At 50.0% G+C, this 12,248-nt stretch overlaps 1 pseudogene; it reads left to right on the top strand.

Moving 5' to 3' along the window:
* Window positions 1–5,950: 5,950 nt before the first annotated feature.
* On the top strand, window positions 5,951–6,782 carry LOC149334181 (uncharacterized; annotated as a pseudogene).
* The last annotated feature ends 5,466 nt before the right edge of the window (window positions 6,783–12,248 follow it).

Here is a 12,248-nt window from a genome sequence, read left to right as displayed (position 1 = left end):
GTAATATTCAACAGCATAGCAAGGGAACAGCAGTTCGCAATTGGTAGCGAGGTGCTGGAAGTAGTAAGAGAATATGTCTACTTAGGGCAGGTAGTGACCGCAGATCCTGATCATGAGAGGGAAATAACTAGAAGAATAAGAATGGGGTGGAGCGCATATGGCAGGTTCTCTCAGATCGTGAATGGTAGCTTACCAATATCCCTGAAGAGAAAAGTATACAACAGCTGTATCCTACCGGTACTCACCTATGGGGCAAAAACGCGGAGGCTAACAAAGAGGGTTCAGCTTAAGTTAAAAACAACGCAGCGAGCTATGGAATGGAAAATGATAGGTGTAACGTTAAGAGCTCGGTTGAGGGCGGAGTGGGTGAGGGAACAAACGCTGGTTAATGACATCTTAGTTGAAATCAAGAGGAAGAAATGGGCTTGGGCAGGGCATGTAATGCGAAGGCAAGATAACCGCTGGTCCTTAAGGGAAACGGAGTGGATTCCAAGAGAAACCAAACGTATGAGGGGACGGCAGAAAGTTAGGTGGGCGTATGAGATTAAGAAGTTTGCGGGGATACAGTGGCGGCTACTGACAAAGGACAGGGTTAATTGAATAGGCATGGGAGAGGCCTTTGTCCTGCAGTTGGTGTAGTCAGGCTGATAATGATGATGATGGTGTTTTTCGAAGGTGGAGTTTGTATTCTTAGTCCGTGCAGAAAAGACCAAAAAGCCCGAGGACTTCAGCTCCTCGCCGCAGAACGCCAACCTCTTTCTTTAGCCCTTCTCACCCCCTCTCTTCCGTTCTTTAAATTAGCTAGTTCAGCCACCTATGTTCACATTGACCTTAGGTCGGCTCCACCCGCTATTTCACTTGCTAGAAGTAAGATATTCGAGCGTTTTGGACCGACGCTTGTCGACTAAAGCCGCCCACCGACAACGAAACATCACGTACTTGTACTTGCGCCGAGGTTACGTCACGCAAATGTGCACTTTGCTCTCACCTTCATGCTTCCCTTCTTTCAGAAGAGCAAGGTTCCGGGCTAGTTGGTAATGCATTTGAAGGAACAAACATCTGTTTTCTTCATAGGTTTTACCTTTCCCCGCTCTTTTGGCTACTTTTTCATAGTTTTTGTTATTGTTACCTACCTGACCACTGTTACGCGGCCCTCTACACCGTCTTTTATCGCTTATAACTTTCTTTTGTTCCCTGTTGTGTTTTTGTGTCATCCTGTGACGCGACCACACTGATTACCGGTTATCGCTGAGCAGCCCTGTTACCCACCCCCTCATGTTTTCTATTTAAGGGTCTTTCCACCAGAATAAACTTTCAGTTGTGAGTCAGCGCTCGTGTGTGTGTCTTTTCTACGTGTGTCCGTGTTTCGTCGCGCTGTTTGTTCCTTCAATTCCCTTCTTTGTAGTTGCCTACAAGTAATCAGGGGAAGTTCATCGAACACCCTTTGCATGGTAGTCCAAATGGAATACGCACCCGCGTCTAAACTCGGCGTCCCACCAGGCGTCACCATCTCCATCAGTTTAGGCTATGTGTAATCCAATAATGATCTCATAACTCACCTCGCCGGGTCAGTTTGAGCCCAAAATATAGGTACCCCGCCTGTAGACAATGTGGAACTAATTGTTACTGCCCATTACATGTGGCCATGATTCATAGGTGATATACCCTTCAAAGATAAGAGCAGCTCTGGCCTGACATACGCATTGGTTCTTGCATATTTGGATTTGTTGTTGCCTTCACAGGCTCTAAGTCTATTGGTATATGTTTGCTACCTACAAGCTGGTTTGTCCACTCTTAGGACTGCGAGGTGTGTGATACTTAGCATCTTTAGTGCAGCGTGAAAGTGTCTAAGTGGCTGATTGTGTGCACGCTCTACTGCGCCTGCTTGCAGGTACCAACACCGTCGGCTCCTCCTTACCATCGCTGAACACGGCCTTGCTATTCCCTTTAGAGCGGCGGTCGTCCAGCCAGACACCGGTCGCGACGAGGGCAGAGAACAGTTTGGCTTGTACCTGACCGTGTACCTCGTAGGGTGCGCCGTATCTTGTGCAGCTCTTGCAATGGAGCTCTTGATACGCACGTGGTCTAGCACCTTCATGAGTAGAGTGCCTGCTGGCCGAGTCCATTGTGGAAAATTGGTGCCTTGTCCCTGGTAAATATTACGAACTATAGTAATCAGCTAAAATGCACATACGGAATCTGGTGGTGCTAAAATTTCTTCACATACTCTTCTAAACATATTCTAACTTCTGAACTCGTAAAGTATTACTGGGATAGTAGGTCTCAGGTTTCCGATTAGATCAATTTTTAATGGTGTTGCTGCTCTCCTAATGTGAGCGCAAGCTAAAATTTATCAAGCCGAGGTTATGAAAAGAGTTTCATTAAAACCAGCTGTTTTCCCTGCTCGTATTCTCTCTGCGTAATAATTTTTACTTGTCATATAGCCCCTCATTGTGGCAGATCGAAGGATAATCTCACATTTATGTGAGACAAAAGGGAATTTTTTATCACCCGTGTCATCACGTTTTAGGAAGAAATTTCCGTCTTGTTAGCATGTGGTGTTCCGCTTTCCCTGTAACTATAGTTTTTGTGCGTTTTGTACTTTGTGTGCGCTAGTTGAGTTGCAAAATCTTTTGGCGCTGCCTACCTCTACGTATGCTGTGGAAGTGTGTTAGCTTTAACAGTGGCACATGCACTCACGCTCTACTGAGGTGTTCTATTATCATAGTGTTAATGTTGTGATGTTCACTTAGGGACATCTCGGACAAAACACTCAATTAGAGCGGACGTGAAGAGAAGCCCACTGTTTCGCTCTATGCCGACGAGTGATGAACTTCCCCTATGTAGATTCAAGGATGAAGTCCTTGCTGTGTACTGACGTCTTGAGCGCTGACATGCCTTGGACCTTTCCTAATCTTAGCGCCTGTGTTGTGAACCACTATCATGGAAAATGTTCACAGAGCGAGAATATCTGTCGTGGTCGTCTTGTAAACTTGTATAATACACAGACAGATGTGAGCAATTAAAGTGACTGTCAAAAAACTTGCACCTTCTTAGCCACATTCCTAAAGCAAAAGCAATACCGTTTGGTTGCTTGTTTAACCAAAATATTCCAACGGAGCCCCAAACTTAGCAAGTTGGCCCATCGCAGAAAAAGAACTGAGGTGAATTAGTTGGGATAATTTGGTGGATTAGGTTAATCTGTGGGGTTTAATGAGTGAATTTGGGTGTTATTTTCAATTAGTGGGTGGTCGAGAAGAATGAGTTGAGAACAGTGGGCAGATTAAGGTGAATGTCTGTCTGGTCAGGATAGTATAATCTCATATATTACAATGGAAGATATTCATAAAATATTCTGCTTAAAGCCTATGCTCGCGCAGAAAGACACGCTACTGGAAAGACATGTGAAAGCTTGCAGCGTATATTTATGGAAGTGATACCACGATGAGCGCGTTAAAAGGGTTAAAATGTGAGAGAACATAAGGACGGCGAAAACGGTGGCGGCAACCGCCGCTCACGCTTTCGGGCCAGTTGGGGATCCGGAGCCAGTTAGAGGTCCCGGAGCGAGTCAACTGGACGCCGAGGGATCGCCGAGAAAAAGGTGGGCAGGCCCAACGGGTCCCCCGTCACTCAAACTAGCTTCACCGAATTCGTGCCCCTCACTCCCTCTCAACCCGCGGCGGAACACAACGCCGCAGGCCTGCGGAGGGTGCCGTGGAGGGAACCCCCCCCCCCCTCGCCCCGCGTAGGGCAGGCGGCAGGAGCGGCGGAGGCCACGCAACGAGCATCAAATAATCGAGAGGCGATGGACGCCGAAGAGAGCCCCGCGAGCAGAGAGGAAGCGGCGACCGCAGAGACCGCGGCCATGGCAATGACACAGATCTCGCGAGAAGGAGAGCTGACGGCCACTTTGGCCGCAATTTTTCAAATTAACGAAAGGCTAGGATAAATGGACGTCCTACTCGATGCTGTTGGGAGTCAGCCTCACACCCCATCGGTGAAGCACAAGCGCCTAGCGCCTGAAGTAGCCTCCACATCGTTGAGAAACCGCATCGCGTCCCTGAGAAAGCAGCGGGCCGAAAAAATAAAAAAACGTGATCGCGAAAAGGCGCAGTCGACTCGAAACGTCCGGAAACGATGATACAGAAGCCAAGTAAGAAGCACAAGAAGAAGACGGGGGGGGGGGGGGGGGGGGGACATCACCGCAATCTACCAATGGAACTGCCGCGGTATTCGCAACGAAGAAGCGGAAGTAATGTTACACATTGACGGGCAAGAAAACAAGCCCGACGTAATTGCTCTACAGGAAACAAACGGGAAACCAACACTCCCGGTGTACGTCACTTACACGGACCCCACGGAGAACGGTACGGCGGTGCTCGTCCTCAGCAACGTGGCGGCAACTCAACATGTCACTGCGCAGGGCGGGTGGAAGCACACGGTGGTCGAAAATTATCCAAGAAAAATTGGCAGCTCTGCCAATTTCTTTCTAATGAGCGTGTACTGCCGGCCGTCACAACGGCAGTACGAATTTGACCGCATCGTGAGCCAGGCGAAATGGTTGGCGGGGACCAGGCCGCTGCTGATCCTCGCCGACTTTAACGCCCCCCACACAACGTGGGGCTATAAGTTCCACTGCAAGAGAGGAAAAGCATTGGCCAAAGCATTGGAGGATCACAAGATGGCCCTCCTGAACGAGTCGGACGTAACCACCAGAAGAGGCAACAGTGCCGAGAGGGACACGACGCCATACCTGTCGTGGTTATCGGGCACATTAGACGTCTCCTGGAGAAGCGAAGAGGTGTACCTGGGTTCTGAGCACCGCGTAATCGGCATCACAATCCGATGCTCCAGATATCGGGCTGTGCTAGGCATGGCGTGGATCACGGATTTGGTAAAGATGAGAAAGTTACAGGCGTCCGAGGAAGAATCAGGACAAGCTGAAACACAACAGACCTACACTAAAAAGGCGATGCACCAAAAAAAGGCCCTCCAAAAATTTACCCAAGAAATCGCGACGAGGTCGCAGACACCGTACGTGGACGCCAGAGTGACCCACATGCGTGTGGCCCGGCACTAGTTAACGCGGCGGTGTAAACATCAGAGGCGCAACAGAAAGCTGGCCAAGCGCATAGCAGTCCTGAGCTAACAGATCGCCGAGCACGCGGCCAAACTATGTAGGGAAAATTAGCTGTAGACCTGCGACGGCCTGCAGAGCAAACTCTCGACGTGGTGGGTGGTGGTGGTGAGAAACGTTTTATTTGAAAAACTTTTTATCTTCGACGTGGAAGACATGGTGTCTCTTGAGGCATCTGATCGACCCGCTGAGTAGCAAAACTGCGACCAATCGCAACTTCACCAAGGAATTGAACACGTACAAGGCAGACGGCAACAGGCTCCGTACCGAAAAACAGAAAAGGGCCAGTACCCAGTGCCCGAGAGGTACGAAGAACCCGACAACGAAGGACTGGACCGGCCGTTTACCATGCCGGAACTGTGGACAGCGATAGATGAAAGTAACAAGAGAAATGCACACGGGAGAGACGCCATAACTTACAATCCACTCGGTAACATGAGCGGTACAGAGGCCCGCGGCCTCCTAGAGCACGTCAACGAAGCATGGGAGAGCTCGCGGTTGCCGAAGGAATGGAACGACGCCCAGGTCCGCTGCATTTCAAAGCCCGGCAAGCCCCTCACGATAGACAACATGCGGCCCATCTCCCTCACGTTCTGCGTGGCGAAAGTGATGGAGCGCATGGCCCTTCGCCGGCTGCAGAAGCACCTGGAACAAACAGGTCAGATGCCGGATACATCGTACGGCTTCAGGCAACATCTCAGCACCCAAGACGTAATGATCCATCACTACGAACCGGTCGTCAAGCCAGCAAGGCGGCACGCGCCCGGAACGATAATTGCCCTCGACGTGAAGGGAGCGTTTGAGAATGTGCCCCACGCAAGCATGTTGCAGAGTCTGAACAAGACCAGGTGTGGCCGAAAGACATTCGGCTACATAAAATATTTTCTGCCAGACCGAACGCCGCCCATCAGGGCAGGGGAGGAGCAGTCGGACCCTGTCGAGCTCGGCTGTAGGGGCACCCCTCAGGGATCGGTCTTCTCGCCCCTGCTGTTCAATGTGGCCTGCCCGCCCCTGCCCTATCTACTCAAGCAAATCATAGACCACGCGTTCTACGCCGACGATATTAAGATGCGGACGGCCCGAGCCGGGTCCGATGCCAGGACGGAGGAAGCATTGCAGCGGGCGGCAACGACCGTCCGCGAGTACGCAAAGTCGTACGAACTGAGCTGCGCTCCCCAGAAATCAGAGCTGCTCATGATCCAACCGGGAAAATCCAACAAGGAGCTGCCGCCCAACGTGACCATCACCATCGACGGAACGGCCATCAAGCCAACACAGCAGCTTAAGATTCTTGGCCTACTACTTCAGAGCGACGGGAAGGTGCACGCCACCGTAACGAAGATCAACACTACAACCGAACAGATACTTAGTATGATTCGAAGGGTGTTTAACAGAAACCGAGGCCTTAAAGAGGAAGATGCCATGCGCCTGGTACGTGCGTTCGTTGTGTCGTGGGTTACCTACTCCATCCCGTATCGCCAGCTGATGAAGGCGAATAGGCGCACCTCAAAACACAATGCTTCGTAAGGCAACCAAGCAAGCACTGGGCACGCCCATATACTCGTCCACACAAAGACTGCTAGACATGGGCGCCCACAACACAGTGGAGTAGCTCATTGAAGCAGACCTCTCTAATCAGAGAAACCGGATCAGTCACACGGAACACGGACGAGCCATCCTACGAAAGATAGGATGGCAGATCGAACCAGTACCCACCAAGGCGCCCCTTCCGGAAGACTCGAAGACGACCATTCAGACCAAACACCTTCCCCGGAACATGACGCCAGGCAAGGACGACGAGAGGCGCACCGCGCGGGCCAAAGTCATAGCCCGGAAGCTGGAAGAGAGCCCCAGGTTCCTCTACGCGGACGGCTCGCTCCGAAAACTAACCGTGCAGCGGTGGTGGTTACGTCAAAAGACAGGCTGATCGTCAGCGCGTCCCTGCAGACAACAGACCCTGTATTTGCCGAAGAAGTGGCTGTGGCCCTCGCACTCGCACAGCCGAGCGTGGATACTGTGGTCACAGATTCAGACAGCCTATGGAAGCTTCCGCGGGGGGTTAATCTTCTCCGCGGCCTAAGCCATTCTATCCAAGTGCAAGCCTCCGGGAAGAGCCATAGAGCTCGTGCGGGTCAGGGCTCACTCGCAGGCAGCAGGCGACATCATCGCCGACTACCATGCCAGAGAAATCTCAGTCCGGGCCGAGCACGAGCTGGAAGGGCTACCGCACTCGGTTACTAGCTTTCGGGAAATTTCCCGGATGTACCGAGAGGAAAGGTGCAGACTACCAGAACCGCACCCATAACTCACCAGGCAACCATAGATGATCCTTCGTCGAGTGCAGGCGGAATCGCTTGCGCATCCCGTACAGATGAACCGCACGTACCCTGCGGAACACGATACACTGTCTTTTTTGCAAAAGAGGAAAGGGCACCCTGCCGCACTTCTCCAAGAGTGCACAGAACTCAGGACCCCCCTCCTCCCTTTCCCGCCAACATCCCCAATCTCCAGCCCCTTGAGCGATGGGAGATCGTGTTATCCAGCCCCGCCCTAACGATGCAGCTCGCACTGTCGAAGAGGGTCCAGGAGCTGCTGGGAACGTATGGGTCCCGTATAGGGAACCTCCATGTCTGGTGCCTGCGTGCTGCACCGATTTATTTCTGGCACAGTAAATGTTGATTCATCATAGGCATGTCCTATGGGGAGGTAGCAAGGGTAACTTTAATTTGGCGTTCTTGGCTTTAACACGACCCCATTCCCCGAGGATCAGCTTTAAAATATGCAGATCGCTATTCGTTTGAATTTCACAAAAAACTAATATCTATTATTTTCCCTGGAAGTTTCATGCGACCTCTGTACATGATACTGACTTTAATTGACTGAACACATAAAAGACACGCGTGAGCTCATTTATTATCTGCTATGGCGACGTGGTTCGGGACACAGCGTAATTGCAGTCCATTTTAAAAGGCGATTCCTTTGCCTGTGGGCAATGCTAATGAATGAAAGAAAACAATGCGTTGAAGAAATTTAACAGGTTCGTCAATCGTGTGGAGTCTCCCGAAGGTGACTAGTCGCTGAGTTCAAGCAGTTTATGGCCGATGGTTCGGTGAGATACCCGCAGTATTGTGTATGGGACCTACTGTTAACGCTTTTACTACGTTCCTGCAGCAAGGGGATATGGAATATCTAGTCCTTAATGATTGCTTACAATATTTTTTGGAATCCAAACACAGTAGCATTTGGCAGTAAATCTGATGCCCTCGGCAGCAACAGCGCTGCGTTCTCCCAGCATCCTTGTCTGCTGCAATTCCGACGTCTAAGGCTGTTCTCGAGGCGCTTGTGCAAAACGGAGAATATTTCTAGTACTTATCTTCCTAAGTGTTCTAATGTTGTACGATATGGTCTACGGGGCTTTTTTTTCTGAGGGAAAACGCCGAAGGTATAGCGTACACAGCAAGGAAGGTGTACCATGGGGGAGTGGGGCTGGGTTCCAGCGCCTTACCTGTTAGCGTTTCCAGTAATTCCAGTACGTGGCATACATCCCAAGCTGCATTAGCGGCGGTCTAGCTAGTCCTAGCTCTCGATGCACAGAGGGGGGAAATTTTACTAGGGGAAGTGCAATGTAAGTGATAGTATTGCAACGACGAACACTGTTGGGGTTGGTGCATTTTCGATTGGTGAAGTCCAGGGAAAGGAAAATGACGTCGGAGGAATCTTGCCGGTTCTTTGCATCTCAGCACCTGTTAGTACTGATCGTTCTGAGTCTTGCGAGGAAAGAACAGACAGCAGGCAACCCGTCAAAACACCACATTTCAGTGCCATAATAATTCTCCTAACTACGTCGTGGAAAGTGGCAGCGCAAAAGAAACTGGGACAAAGATGTAGGAACATGGACAACAGAACAAGCGCTGAACAAACGCACCATTCACTATCTCTAGAAACGATGGCCCCAGCTGGAAGCTCCAATCTGAGCTTCACCGCGTTGCGGCGGTGGTGGGCGGTACAAACTTATTCAAACTAGATAAAAACTCATTCAAGACACACTGCGACTCCAATGCACGACACAGAGCGCCATGGGCCGCGTTCAACACACTTCTAACATGTTATGCAATGTGCGTGCTTGCCTTCTTCCGCTTGCTTTCATCTTCCTGCGGCAACACTGCTGTGCTTGCTTTTCGGCTCCTTTTGAAAAGCACCCTGCTTGTGTCGACTAGGCAGCAAAGCCTTCAATTCAGTAAAAATCCCAACCAAATCGTGATTCCATCTACTGGTTGTGCTCGTTTCAGGAGTGACTTTTATGCCTTTACAAACATCCTGAAACCTGTCTTCGGTCTCCTCAGAGCCTCTTTGTGCACATTTGTCTTCATCTTTCTCGGATAAAATGACGTTCAGAGTTTCGATGATTTCAAAAGAGGTCTTTTCAACACTGTCGTCCAGCACTGTCTTTTTGAGGCACAGACAAACCATTCTTTTTGCCTGTTATGAACGCTGTAAGGCTGTCTTGCTATTGTTGACGTGCCTGAGCCGAACGCGAGGGGCTGTCGCCCTTCCTTCTGAGTTCCCGCTAGTGCCACTTCAAACCGGTGCGTCATTGAACGCGTAATGGTGCAACATGTAGTGACGCGTGTCGCGTCACTCGCCGTCAACGCTGGCGTAGATCTTCTACCGAAAGTCTGTTTATTTTTTAACTTCTGTCGGAGACGATGCAGAATACTCTGTGACGCCCTTTTTGGCTTCGCCTACATCGTCAGAGGCGTTTTGATCAGTGTCCTCCGGAATTCCTCCCCGCCACGCTGTGCAAGTCCTGCGTTTCACAGGCTATGAGAACCACTCTCCTACGACTCGTCTCCAATTTCAAAGGCCGTAACTGCTGTAATTGCATCATAATGGTGGTTCAACAGCGCAAACAGACAAAGACCAAAAAAGAGTCAAGACACAAAAAGCAGCGCTGAACTTACAACTGATTTTTTGTTCGGAAGAAGTACGTAATATACACACACGAGAAAACAGCGCACATGCGCAGCGTCAAGAAACTTGTATTGCTAGTAATATGTAAAACCGCTGTAAAAGCGCATGTGAGTTCGCAGAACCGCTACCCACTATGTAGCATATAAATTTCTCGAAGAGATAATGTGACAGATGGCGCACTCACGCACCCTTTGTCTTTCCGTATAATACGAAAGGCTTCAGCTACTTACTAGTCCGCTGGTCAGAAAGAACAAACAACACATATTGTGTTTCTCCTCACACTGCCAAAGCAAACATCGGCAACTGATCATTGCTCATGCATCACTGTTCATGCAACATGTACTCATTCCCATCCCTTCAGAATGTACATTTGGCCTGGTCCACCCTCTTACCTTCATACTGTACCACCTGCGGAGCCAGCCTCTCCACACAGTATCACTACATCTCTGAATGCCCGCATCTCAACTGTGTACCGCCCATTCACACACCCACACCAACCACCTGGGAAACCACCCTTCTGGCCACAAGAGCTGGTGAACAGCGCAGGCTGTTTGACAGTGCTAAGCTGGAGCAGAAAGCCAGGGGGCTCTTCAACTAAAGAGCCCTCCACGTAAAGGTTTTTATCGAGGTAAATAAATGAGCTTTATCGTCCTTCTGCTCCTCTACGCTGGTGACGTCCCGTTGAGAGTGTCAGCAGAATGCCCTCGCCCGAATGGCATGGTCCTTGCTCCCCGGTAAAAATTTCACGGTTTCTTTTCACAGTGTAAGCCCTTCCTCAAATCTCAACAGTCTCGAGCCCCATAAACGAAGAAAGCATAACACCAGTAAGAAGCAGATAGGAATGACTAGACGCGCCCCCTCCGAGGCAGTCTCGTGTGACTACTAGCCGGCCTAGAGAACACTGGTGTTTACCACTTCTTTCTGTACTGTTTTCCTAGTTTTTAAAATGCACGATATAAATAAGTTGTTAAAGTTTACGACTATTTTGAGTTCACCCGAAGAGATGACACATCTCTTTGCTACAAAGTGCATCCTACTAAAAAATAACTGACGTTTGCGGAAAGGTTACTGTATAGGCACGGCTCTCTCCTCGTAATGCGGCCAATTAGAGCACTGTGTAGTGTGCGCTAAATGAACGCGAGATGGTTGTGGTTTAAAGGCAGCGCTTTTACACACAGTGGCCTCAAAAGTTGTTTACGCTGGCGCAGCGAGCCGTGCGCGCTTGAAACAACAGCTGTCTTGGCATGAAAAAGTAAAATGAGCCCCAAGCACGACAAATGACTAATGCAGAGCAGTGAAATTACACAAATATTTCACACATCAATCTTCAGAACACCAGAACATCCTTTCCGTCTCCGCGTTGACGAAGTTGGCAAAATGGAGTATAAAAGCAAAACACACTAGAGCCTCCGCAAGGGCAGCGCACGCAGAGGCGCAGGTGTATGAAGGATATCCCGTGGAAACTGCAGAGTTTAAATATCTCTAATATTTCTGTGGAGGGGGGCGAGTGGTGTACAAGTACCAGCACAGCTTCCTTGGCTGCGCACACGCCCCTCCTTGGCATACACATGTACATAAAGCAGCTTGTAACACAAAAGCTTTAGTAAATCGCCTAGCGGCTACGGCGTGCAGTAGTTTGGCTCTGTGGGCAGCCCTGAACCGAAACGAATATTAAATGAAGTGTCAATCAGTCTGGTCTCTCCACCTCATTAGATGTCAACTTGCATGCCTGCTGCGCTGGCAGAAACTCTGTGACAATTATGAGCTCTCTCTAATCTGATTCAAAATGTATTTGTTTTTGTTTCTGCAACTGACGAACGTGAATACCTATTCTGCAATGCAGCCATAAGGCTGAGAACAGAATAGGACACGCCACGCGCCGATTCCAGACTTCGCTAGGCAAAAAAAAAATGAGAAGGTCGCGACGTAGCCAGATGTCCGGAGCATTATTCAACCATTTTGCCCAGTAAAGCCGTCGGTGGACGGTGGTGTGCCGATACGTATGACACCCCCGTCCCCCTACCCCCCGTTCCGTAACTGCACTGGCACTCGGAGCCAACGTTTATAGATACTTTTTTAGTTCCATAACTCCTCGCAGCGCCCGTAGGGAGCAGGCGGCCGGTCGCCGTCCCCGCCACCG

The sequence above is a fragment of the Amblyomma mixtum genome, chromosome 8, assembly GCF_055824585.1.
Source record: "Amblyomma mixtum isolate Tamu chromosome 8, ASM5582458v1, whole genome shotgun sequence".
Lineage (NCBI taxonomy): Eukaryota > Metazoa > Arthropoda > Arachnida > Ixodida > Ixodidae > Amblyomma > Amblyomma mixtum.
The sequence above is the reverse complement of the archived record's forward strand: the minus strand, read 5'-3'. Positions and strand labels throughout refer to the sequence as shown.